At 43.9% G+C, this 11,841-nt stretch overlaps 1 protein-coding gene across 1 annotated transcript in view; it reads left to right on the top strand.

Moving 5' to 3' along the window:
* The first annotated feature begins 1,698 nt into the window (after positions 1-1,698).
* The window catches only part of RAB7A (RAB7A, member RAS oncogene family), an 85,085-nt gene continuing 74,942 nt past the window's right edge, over positions 1,699-11,841 (top strand). Inside the window, exon 1 of the mRNA XM_011950715.1 lies at positions 1,699-1,936. The gene's annotated coding sequence lies outside the window, so the exon portion shown is untranslated. The remainder of the gene's footprint in view (positions 1,937-11,841) is intronic.

Here is an 11,841-nt window from a genome sequence, read left to right as displayed (position 1 = left end):
AAAAAAAAAAAAAAAAAAAATTAGCCAGCCATAGTTGTGTATGCCTCTGGCTACTCAGGAGGCTGAGACAGGAGGATCACTTGAGCCCAGAAGTTCAAGGCTGCAGTAAGCCCTGATTATGCCACTGCACTCCAGCACGGGCAACAGAGCAAGACCTTGTCTCAAAAAAAGAAAAAAAAAAAAGAAAAAAGAAAAGAGGAGAAAAGCCGTAGGGAGATGGCAATTTTTGTGTTTATGTTGTGGTGACAGAGGGACTTCAGTGTTAAATAGGGAAGACTATTTCACTGAAAAGGTTACTTTAACGTAAAGACCAGAGGAAAGTGAGCGAGTGGCCAAGCAGATACCTGGAGGAAGAGCTTTCCAGGTAGAGAGAAGTACAACTGCAAAAGTCTGATGTAGATGTGTGCCTTCTCCTTTCTTTTTTATTTATCTTTTGGAAGAGACAGTCTTGTTATGTTGCCCGAGCTGGTCTCGAACTCTTGGGCACAGGCAAAGTGAAAGCATAGAAAAGTAGACTTACTCCAGAGGCTGATGGTCCTGCAGTGTGCATAGGCCATTTCAGAATACACATAGAGAAAACAGGAGAATAGGTGGCGAGGGTTTTGCGGAAAGAGCCAATTTTAGTTGAAAAAGTAGGGGAAACCCCAGACATTATGCCATCTCAGGGTTGGGACTGCTTGCCTAGATTTTGAGGTGTTTTTTTTTTTCCCCAGACCCCTCAACTCCTGAGATCTCAATGGGAAGCTGCTGATCACCAGTTTTAGGTGTTTTTTTTTTTATCTATTAGGAGACTCTTTCCCTGGTTCTGGCTGCAACCAATTATTATTTTAGACAGATAGCTTAATCTGACCACCACATCATGGTTGCCTCACATTGCTGGTGGGGAAGTGGCCCCTCTCCTGCCCTGCTCAGGTCTGACTACTTACTATAACAATTGCAAGGTTTTTGGATGGAACAATTGAAAGAATGGAGTTTGCATGAACCAAAATAAGAAAAGACTATTAGAGGGCATTGTTAAAGATGGAGAAAGTTCTGAGTGGATCCTGATGTGTTCAGATGGGGCTGGTGCTTGGGAGGCTGCTCTGTGCTTGCAAGAAGAGTTCTACCAGGTCCATCTTTATCACATCTTCTTTAATGCTAAGCTCAGAGAGGCTTTAGCTCATTTTCCATTTTCTCGGGCTGTCTCCTCTGCCAAAGTGTCTATTTCTCCTGTCTCTATTACTGAGTCACACAATGGCTGTAGTCATTTGCAGTCTACTAGAACGATAACACACATTGGCATCAGACAGACCTTGGTTCAAAACCCTGCTCCACCAGTTTCTGTGTTGAGCTAGACCAAGTGACCTGATATATTGCGTCTCAGTTCCTTATTTGTAAAATGGTGATAATAATTTTTGGTTAGGTAGTTAAAGTAAGGATAAATGATGCCTTCCGAAGAAGGGCACAACTGGAATGGCCAGTTTACCCCTTGACCTCTCTTCGGTGGCATTCTTTATTTTGGAGAAAGGAGGGATGGCTGAGGGAATCTGTCTGTGGGTCCAACATGGCGCCGTCCTGCTCCTTGTAGAGCCTCAAAGATGGGGACAACCGTTTGGGGGCAGACATGTTTGTAGCACGTGATCCAGGCTCAGTCCCAAGGCAGCCGGAACGTGACGCAAGGTTGAGGCAGGGCTCCTCCTCCGCACCCTGGCGTCGAGCGTCTCGTGACAGGTACTTCCGCTCGGGGCGGCGGCGGTGGCGGAAGTGGGAGCGGGCCTGGAGTCTTGGCCATAAAGCCTGAGGCGGCGGCAGCGGCGGAGTTGGCGGCTTGGAGAGCTCAGCAGAGTTCCCTGGAACCAGAACTTGGACCTCCCCGCTTCTGTCCTCCGTTGAGTCTCCTCCTCGGCGGGAGCCCTCGCGACGCGCCCGGCCCGGAGCCCCCAGCGCAGAGGCCGCGGTAAGCAGCGGGCCCAGCCCGGCCGGCGGCCTGGCCCCATCCCCCTCCTCAACTCCTCGGTCGCCAGGGCCTCGCGTCCTCCCTGTCCTCCTGGGCAGGCTCCAGACCCAGCCCTGGCCTCGCGGGGAAACGGCATCGCTCAGGCCCCCGGAGCAGGCCAGGACCCCACCCCGCTTGGAGAGGTCGGAGGTCGTCGGGCGTGACCTCTGGCCGTGTTGCCGGCCCCGGCCGCCGGTCTCGGACGCTCTGTTTACTGTTGGCGTCGATCTCAGAGACCCAAGAGGGTTCATTGACTTGGACGGTCCTGCGCCGTGGCAGGACGCGCTAGCCGGTGGAGTTATTTAGCGCGGCGAGCAGGAGGGTGTCAGAGCCCACGCCGCCCGCCGCCGTGCCCACCTGGTGGGCATGGGTCACAGGCGCTGGGGACCGAGCCGCGTTCCCATCCGGCTCTTCTGTTGAACAGCCTGACCCTGTTAGTGGGAGAGGTTCCCTGACGGCAACCGAGTCAAGGCGTGAGTCAGGTCACGTGCGCTGGGATCGCCTCAACACTTGTGTACATTGAGGCGCCTCTGGCGCTGGGAGACAGGGAGCTTTTTGTCCTAGGCATGTTACGGTAAATCCTGAGAGAAGTTTTTCAACTTAGTCGGGGAAAGATGGTAGTTGGATGTAGAGTTGTGTTTCCATTCGGACCGTGTTGGGGGCCTCTTTCTGCATTCATTTTACACTTGATACCTAATGGGTCATAAGGGAAATATTGAGAATACCGACAGCAAGTATTTGAGCGTTTGTTATATGCTAGGCAGCGTGGCAAGACCTTTTAACAGATCATTATGTTTAGTTCTTTGAACAACCCTCTAAAGTACCACTGTTGTGCCCACTTAACACAGTGGGAAATTGAACAGAGAGGCTAAGCCATTTGACCAAGGTCACACAGCTAAGTTACGAAGCAAAGATGCAAGCCCAGGCAGTCAGACTCCAGAGCACTGTATTCAATTTCTAGGTTATACTGCTTTCACGTGCCCCTGAAGCTTGTGGTTTATCTTTTGCCACCTGGTATTTGTACCTCACTGCCTTCCACCACCTCCTTTCTTTCTGTTGATGTCGTTTGAAAGTCTTTCTGGTAGCATCAGTTCTCCCTTAAAGCCATAAGAAATGCCGTTTGCGACTTATCACACATATTGTAGTGTAGTCGAATTAGGAGCTCTTGAATACTGGCGGGGTACTTAACTGAGGTTTGAAAAATTTTGCAGGCAGGCCTGGCAAACCTGCCTAGTGAACCTTTCTTACAACCTTAGTTGATGGCTGTCCAGCCAGTTGGTTCTTTCCTATTCAAAATACTGCATCTTTGGTTTCCTAAAGAACAGGCTCTTGTCTCTTTCTTGTGACTTAAGCAGCTGATGAGGCATATGATTTCTCATCCATGGATTAATAAAGTCTCGTCTTAGTGTGTTTCTCTCTTCAAACCTGGGAAGGTTTGTTCAGATTTGAGTTTAAGAACTGGAAGGTGAGTTAGGAGTGCTTCTCCTGAAGGGACTGGCTAAGTTAAAGCTTAGCGTTCACAATCCTGTTGTATTCAGATTTGTCTTTTTTTTTTTTTTTTTAACTTTGCTACCCAGCCTAAAATATTTAAGTGAGTAATAAGTACTGTAGCTTTATATAATGTTTGAGTTTAGAGGAGAGTAGTGATAGGCACCTTTTTATTCATTCATGAAGTATTTTGAGTATCCATTGAGTATTAGCAATGTATCAGGCGTTGTGGGATGTTGACTCAGGGAGGTAGGCATGGTTCCTGTCCTCAGGGAATTTTTAAAAGGTGAATGATCTTGGCCAGATATTGTGTTGTGGAATGATTTGGTGGTAGAACTTGAGGCTTTTTGGAAAGAGTTATTTCTCATCTCTGCTGATGAATCCACAGTAATCCAAAGGATGGTGTTCTGGCTAACTTTAAGGCTTTGTTAATTTTAACAACAGCATTTGTATGGCTTGCCCTTCAGAGAGTGTAGAAGATAATATTACAGTTTCTAATTTATCACATCTTTTAAAGAGTAACCTTCAACACTCGACTTGTTTCTCCTTTTCCTCTGGTGGCATTTGTTTTATTTTATTTATTTTTTGAGACAGAGTTTCTCTCTTGTTGCCCAGGCTGGAGTGCAATAGCGTGATCTCGGCTCACTGCAACCTCTGCCCACGGTTCAAGTCATTCTCCTGCCTCAGCCTCCCGAGTGGCTGGGATTACAGGCATGTGCCACCATGCCTGGCTAATTTTGTATTTTTAGTACAGACAGGGTTTCTCCATTTTGGTCAGGCTGGTCTCGACCTCCCTACCTCAGGTGATCTGCCTGCCTTGGCCTCCCAAAGTGCTGGGATTACAGGCATGAGCCACTGCGCCCAGCCGACTCTAGTGGCATTTTTTTTGTTCACTCGAGAGGTAGTCCATGTCACTACCATTACCTTACCACTGCAGTGTCTTTGAGGAAAGGTACATTTGGCATACTGGATTTTTTTTCTTCAGCTGGCAAGAAAGTTTAATGTAGCACTGATACTGTGTCGGCCATAGTTTCAGTACCATTCTACATAGAAAAGCTGTGCTACCCTATCTCCCACAAACTTTCTAGGTTCCCTTCAAGAGAAGATTTGGATTTTGCATTTGTGGTAGAACTGCATGAGTAAACAGAGGGTGGAACGTAGAAGATACTCTAATAATAGTTTTATTAGTATATCCTTCTAGGTAGTTAGCAACCACGTGGGGCAATTTTTTTTTCGTATTTTTTTGATGCCAACTGTGTCTAAGCTCACAAAACCTGTATCAGAGAACAACGCTTTATAGTAAAGTGTGGCTTTGAATCAGTTTTCTGACCCCTCTGCCAAGTGAAGCCAAAAAATTTTGGTTATTTGATTAGCTTTTAATACGTCTTCAAAGAGTTCTTCGCTAATAACGTTTTTGCTCTTATTTTGGCATTAGCCTTTGTATACAAAGATGCAGCAAACACAGACCACAAATATGACAGTTGTCTTATGCACATTGCTCTCTGGCATTTGACACAAATATTTTAGTTTTTCCTATGATAAAGTATTTAACTCCCCATTCATATAATTCAACAAATACAGCTGAGATAGATTTGACCAGATGTTGGACTTAGAGCTGTAGGCAGGCTTTTTTTTCCTGGGGAGGTAAGGATTAGAAGTCCTTCTGAATAAGGCTAAACAGAGGTTCCCCTTGGCACTAAATGTCTTCTTCTGAAGGCAACTGAAACTGGAGAAATGAACTCCCCGCCTCCCCCCTTATTTTTTGGCTATTGGCTTGTTCTTGATGACTCTTACCTCTCATATAAGGAAGGTTGCCGCTGTGTTCTCAGGCATCCATTCCTTTGTGTTACCACGCGCTTATCTGTTAATATCATCTAATAGTTCTCTGTGCTTCTTTGTCTGCAGTTTGCTGCAGAAACATTTTGCAATGTGTTGATCTTTTCAGTTATTTGCTCTTACATCTTCCCTCTATTCTGTTTTTCCCCACACTCCATATGGCATTAAAGACAGAAAAATAGTTTGCGTTTGGGTTTTAAAACTTTTTTTTTTTTAGAAGGAGTCTCGCTCTGTAGCCCAGGCTGGAGTGCAGTGGCGCCATCTCAGCTTACTGCAAGCTCACCCTTCCAGGTTCATGCCGTTCTCCTGCCTCAGCCTCCCGAGTAGCTGGGACTACAGGTGTCCGTCACCACGCCCGGCTAATTTTTTTGTATTTTTAGTAGAGACAGAGTTTCACTGTGTTAGCCAGGATGGCCTCTAGGATGGTCTTGATCTCCTGACCTCGTGATCCGCCCGCCTCAGCCTCCCAAAGTGCTGGGATTACAGGTGTGAGCCACCATGCCCGGCCAAAAACTTATTTTTAAAACATTTCTTAATGGTGGTTGTGGTCACTGTGATTTGTGAATCAGAGGTATGAGTGATGTGGCGAGTGAAATCAAAACAGGTTTTTTAGCAGTGTCTGTTACCAGTTTCAATTTTAGTATCCCAGGCTGTGATTACAAAAACATATTTAAGAATAGCTACTTGCAAAAAAAAAAAAAAAAAAGCTACTTGCAAAATATCTCCTTGGGGGAGGAGAAAGCTTGGAAGTTGGTTCCAACACTAATCTACAGTACTGGCCTTGTTCATTTGCTTGAAGATGCAGTACTTAACTCATGGGACCTGGAGTCTCTGTTTTGGTGATGGCATCACTGCTGAGAAATTAAGTTTGCCTGATTCTTTTGTCCACTTCTGGTCTCCTGGGACTGTCTACAGTTGGGACCAAGCAAATCTGAGGAAGCCTATTAAGGGAAGCCTGGGACCAGGGCAGTTTAGGAATTCTCCAGCCTTGCTTGTCTCTTAGTTGGTTCTACTTGTGTGGCTGCTGCTGTAGGAGGTTCTCTCTTCTCCCTCAGCCTTTCCTTTCCAGCTTTGCTTCATACTACTGGGCATTAACCATCTCACATTAGGAGTCCCTTAAAAATTACTTTGTGAAATAAATAGTTATATCATTGATTTCCAGTATTGGTATGTAAGTGTAATAAAAAGTTGGTTTCCATTTAGTAAACTTTGTACTTTGAGTTATTTGAGAGTACATAATTACAAAGCTGCTATGAATTAACCTTAAATGACACAGCATAGACTTTATGAAAAATAGTGTCCCTTATATATGGTATGCAGTCAGCCTACCAGCAGTTCTCCGTGCACTTACAGATACAGGGATCCCTGAGATAACTGCGAGTCATCTAAAACCCACTCTTAAATCCTCTGACCTGCACCATGTTGGTGGTTGTTAAAAGAGCAATAACATTTTGTAGAAACCTTCCTACACATTTGCTTTTAAATGCTTTATAATATTTCTGTGCTGTTTGTAGTTTATGCATGATTTCTTTTGGTGCTCACAACTGTTGTGTGTATCTGCCTGAGATAGCTGAGGCTGTATGCTCATGTGGCTCAGCTGAAATGTCAGTTTAGGTCTGTTAACTCAGCTCAGTGCTCTTTCTGATGTACCATCTTGCCTTTCCATTATATGCTAGTGCCTTAAAGACCGCGTCATGTTACCCCTTGTAAAAGCGTATCTTTGACTGGGGGCGATGGCTCACGCCTGTAATCCCAGCACTGTGGGAGGCCGAGGCGGGCGGATGATGGGGTCAAGAGATAGAGACCATCCTGGCCAACATGGTGAAACCCCGTCTATACTAAAAATACAAAAGTTAGCTGGGCATGGTGGCATGCACTACCTTTTTTTTTTCCTCTGAGATGAAGTATTGCTCTGTCGCCAGGCTGGAGTGCAGTGGCGTGATCTCGGCTCACTGCAACCTCCGCCTCCCGGGTTCAAGTGATTCTCCTACCTCAGGCTCCCAAGTAACTGAGACTACAGGCGCGCGCCACCACGCCCAGCTAATTTTTGTATTTTTAGTATAGGTGGGGTTTCACCATGTTGGCCAGGATGGTCTCAATCTCCTGACCCCATGATCCGCCTGCCTGAACCTCCCAAAGTGCTAGGATTACAGTTGTCAGCCACCATGCCTGGCCCCACTACCTTTTATTTAAAATGATATGTCTTTTTTGCTGATTATTAAACTATTCAGTTAAAAAATAAGCTAGGAAAATTCAGAAATATAAAGAAGGAAAATTTGTGATTCACTACCCTGAGGAAGACCAAAGTGTTAACTGGTTATTTTCTTCCTTTGAATGTATACTTTAATACCTTCCTTTAATGAAATTCAACTCTTGGCCAGGCATGGTGACCAGTACTTTGGGAGGAGTAATCCCAGCACTTTGGAAGGGTGAGGCAGGAGGATTGCTTGAGCCCAGGAGTTCAAGACCACCATGAACAACAAAGTGAAACTCCATCTCTACAAAGAAAAAAAAAATTAGCTGGGTGTGGTGGTTGTGGTGGTTCACCTGTGCGTGGGAGGCTGAGATGGGAGGATCACTTGATTCCAGGAGTTTGAGGCTGTAGTGATTTGTGTTCGTGCCACTGCACTCCAGCCTGGGTGGCAGAGCAAGACCGTGTCTCAAGGAAAAAGAAATTGAACTCTCCCCAGAAATGATGTGAGAATTTAACTGTGGAAGAGACAGGACACTCTTGGGTCATGTGACCTGTGATACTTCTCCTAGTAGACACTGAATGATGAGAAACTAGGGATCATAGGAATAGCTGTATTTTTAAAATGTTAATGGTAATGAGTGAGGAACCTGATGCATCCAGCTCCAGAGTAAGGTTTATTTGCCATGGTAACACTGGATAAGTACATTGTTGCCTGTATTTCCAAGTGATTTATCATTTCTGTATTTTAGTATACATACATATATAAAGAAAAGTGCACAAATAAGTGGATGACTTGGATAATTTTTATAAACCCAGAGGCCCTCTTAGTCTCCTTTAAGTCATTATCATCAATGCCCTGATGGTTGGGTAGTGAGTCTTCTGATTTCTAGAACTGTAGACTAATTTTGCCTGATTTGGATTTTTTGTAAATGGAATCATACACTGTATTCTTCCGTATCTGCTTTCCTTGACTCAGTGTTGTTTGTGAGACTTTGTGTCATTGTGTGCAGTTATAACTGGAGTTTCCATTGCTCAGTAGTATTATGTGATATATCATAATGTATTTGGGTAAAAAGACTGAATTTTAGAGTATGTGTATTCATTTGCTAGGGCTGCTGTAACAAGTATCACAGATAGAGTGGCTTAAACAGAAGTTTTATTTTCTCAATTCTGAAGGTTAGAAATCTGAGGTCAAGCTGTAGGCAGGATTGGTTTCTTCTGAAGCCTCTCCTTGGTTTGTAAATGACTGTCTTCTCTTCCCTGTGTCTTCACATGATCTTTCCTCTGTATTGTCTCTCCTAATCTCCTTTTCTTTTAGGACACCGGTCATACTAGATTGAGGCCCACCCTTATGACCTCACTTAACCTCAATTACCTCTTTAAAGGCCCTGTCTGCAAATAAGTCACATTCTGATGTATTGGGGATTAGGATTTCAACTTAAAAATTTTAGGTGGACACAGTTCACTTCATAAGAGTATCTATTCTGCTCTGGTAGATATGGCCAGTTTTCGAAAATTGTACCAGCGTACTCTCCCATCAGCAGTGTATAAGAAGTCCAAATATTCCACATCCTTGCTAGCACTTGTAACTTTTTGTCTCTTTAATTTTAGTTCCCTCTGATAGAAACTCATTTCTTTATGGCACCATGGTACAGCCTGTTTACTCAGCAGTGTAGGGGAACCTCAAGGGACTGGGGAAGGTCATCCTGTAGTAATATGTGTCAGTTTGAGACTACCTCTTGGAAATGCTACTTACATCCATTGGGGTTAGAAGCAGAGGTTCGGCCAGGCACGGTGGCTCATGCCGGTAATCCCAGCACTTCGGGAGGCCGAGGTGGGCGGATCACTTGAGGCCAGGAGTTCAAGACCAGCCTGGCCAACATGGCGAAACCCTGTGTCTACTAAAACTACAAAAAATTAGCCAGGCATGGTGGTGGGCACTTGTAATCCCAGCTACTCAGGAGGCTGAGACATTACAATCGCTTGAACCTGGGAGATCTCACCACTGCACTCTAGCCTGGGCAACAGAATGAGACCCTGCCTCAAAAAAAAAAAAAAAAAAAGGAAAGCACCACTTCAGTCCAGTGAGTGAGCAGTTAGTCTTCCATAGTTGCCCATAGCTTACTTTTATAGTCTGGACTCCATTCCTGGTGGTGGAATTGGCCTATAAAAGAGTAATCTGTGGGGTATAAATCTAGCCATAGAAGATCTTGCTTTCCTTCCAACTCTCTTTTTTGATCAGACACTTGGGCCCTTAAAATATCATATTCTGTCACACATATGCTAGAAATAGGTCTGTTTTGCATATTCTGACTGACGTTTCAGATATTAGTGGGCCTTTGATCACCAGCTTGTTGGCTGCGTGATGTTCAGCTTTGTGTATCCATTATAGACCTTAGTTTGATTGAAATAACATTACATGACTTTGCCTGTCTTCCAACTTTAAGCCACTTGAAGACAGGGATGAATCACTATTCTAGAATGGATCTTGAAATATTACTAAACTTTTGTTTAAAATTTTTCCAGTTCTGACTTTGCAGAGTAAGTTATTGTTTATAGCATGTAAATTATGCTTCTGGGTCACTGATTAGTATGTGTAGGTTTCCTGAATGATAAACTATGTGTTGTGTTCATTTAACAGATTTTTCTTCTCTACTATAAGAAAACACTGTTGGCTCCTGTGGGGAATTATTCAGGAATAATTATAAATACAGAGCAGATGAGAGCCATTTAGTTTAGTGTTGTTCAATGCCTAGGGTGGTGAGGAACATGTTGAGTGGATTTTTATATAAATCAGTAGGCAGGTTACACTTGGGAAACCATTGTAGTTGGAAGGAATGGCATAAGTCGATGAATGGATGTAGGGATTGCAGTAGCTCTAATTTGGGAATGACTGTATGTATGGAATCCAGATCCTGGTGGGGAGGGCAGGCACTGCAATCCCGTGTTGGAGGATTTAAGTTCAACCAAGTGGCACTTCGCTCCATAATGCTGGAATAGACACGGCATAATCCTGTCACTTGAACCTCACAAGTAAGTCAGATGGTACCCCAGTTATGGGTGAGGAATGGCTTTTATGTTGTCATTTGTTTAAAGAAACCATACATCAAGAGCTTAGTGGGCCAGGACTGAAATACTACAAGTGTTGTGCTTAAACTTTTAGAGAGTTGTTTCTTCAGAAGTGGCTTTAATGAAAAGTTAAACATGGGAGCTGGTTAGGGGAGGTGGGATAGAGGAAGAGAGCAGTAAGTTTGGTTTTCCTCTTTAGCCAGTCCATTGAGGGCTCCTCTTAGCAATTTATGGGCAATCTTTTTTACTGGTTAAATGCCTGAGATAATCTAGGGTTGATATCAAAAGCTTCCAGCTATCGAAAATAGTTCTTATGTAACTGTTTCACTAGGTATCTGCTTTCCAGTTTGTCTTACCAAAAAGAAAAAAAGGCACGAATCATCCTAGTCTCTCGTTAGAGACTAAACTTTTAGTTTAGTGCCTGAGTTTAGAAAGCTTGAGAACAGTGGTGCATCACCTTGAAGAATCTGTTGATCTGAGAGTGAAGTCCTCTTCACAAGAATTGCCTTCCAAGAGACTCTTCTTTGTGTAAGTTGCCTTTGCTTTTTCCCTCCCAGCAGGAAGGCAATACCCAGAGCAAAGTACATAAACAATGTCTTTACATTTCATAGAGGTTGTTACCATTTGATTTGTCTTTTTTTTTTTTTTTTCAGATGAGGAAATAGACTAAAAGGTCATGCTCATTGTCTTGGAGCCACTGTGTGTTAGTGGTACTGGGACTAGCATCCAGTATTCCAAGTTGACAGATAATTCTTTAATGATAGCAAAAGAGTAATAGCATCTTCTGCGGAAGAACAGTCTTGGCAAATTTTATCATTCAATTTTATTTAAATGTTTTTAAAAGAAGGTTGCTCAGAGTAGTCTGTTTCTTTTGAAATACAAATTTTCCGGCGGTAAATCTTCAAGCACTATCAGGCAGAATAAGCTAGGTTATGCTGTAGTAACCAATAACCTTAAAATGGCCGAAAAGAGCATTGGTTTTCTAGAGGCTCTGCATCATTCTTTCTCCAACCAATGGAGCAGCCGTGATAGGAGTATTGCTGGCTGCCTTGGCAAAGGGAGAAAAAACTGTTGGAGGCTCTTGTTCCTACAGTTAAATTCCAGCACAGGAATGACACATTATTTCATGTCACTTCTGCTTACCATTCATTGACCAAAATGAGTCACACCACACAAGGAATCAAGTGTGATCCTAAAAAAAAAGAGCTTAGTTAGCCGGGCGAGATGGCTGGCGCCTGTAGTCCCAGCTACTCGGGAGGCTGAGGCAGGAGAATGGCGT

The sequence above is a fragment of the Colobus angolensis genome, unplaced genomic scaffold, assembly GCF_000951035.1.
Source record: "Colobus angolensis palliatus isolate OR3802 unplaced genomic scaffold, Cang.pa_1.0 Scaffold31, whole genome shotgun sequence".
Taxonomy (NCBI): Eukaryota; Metazoa; Chordata; class Mammalia; order Primates; family Cercopithecidae; genus Colobus; species Colobus angolensis.
Note: the sequence above shows the minus strand (reverse complement) of the source record. Positions and strands in the feature narration are given on the sequence as shown.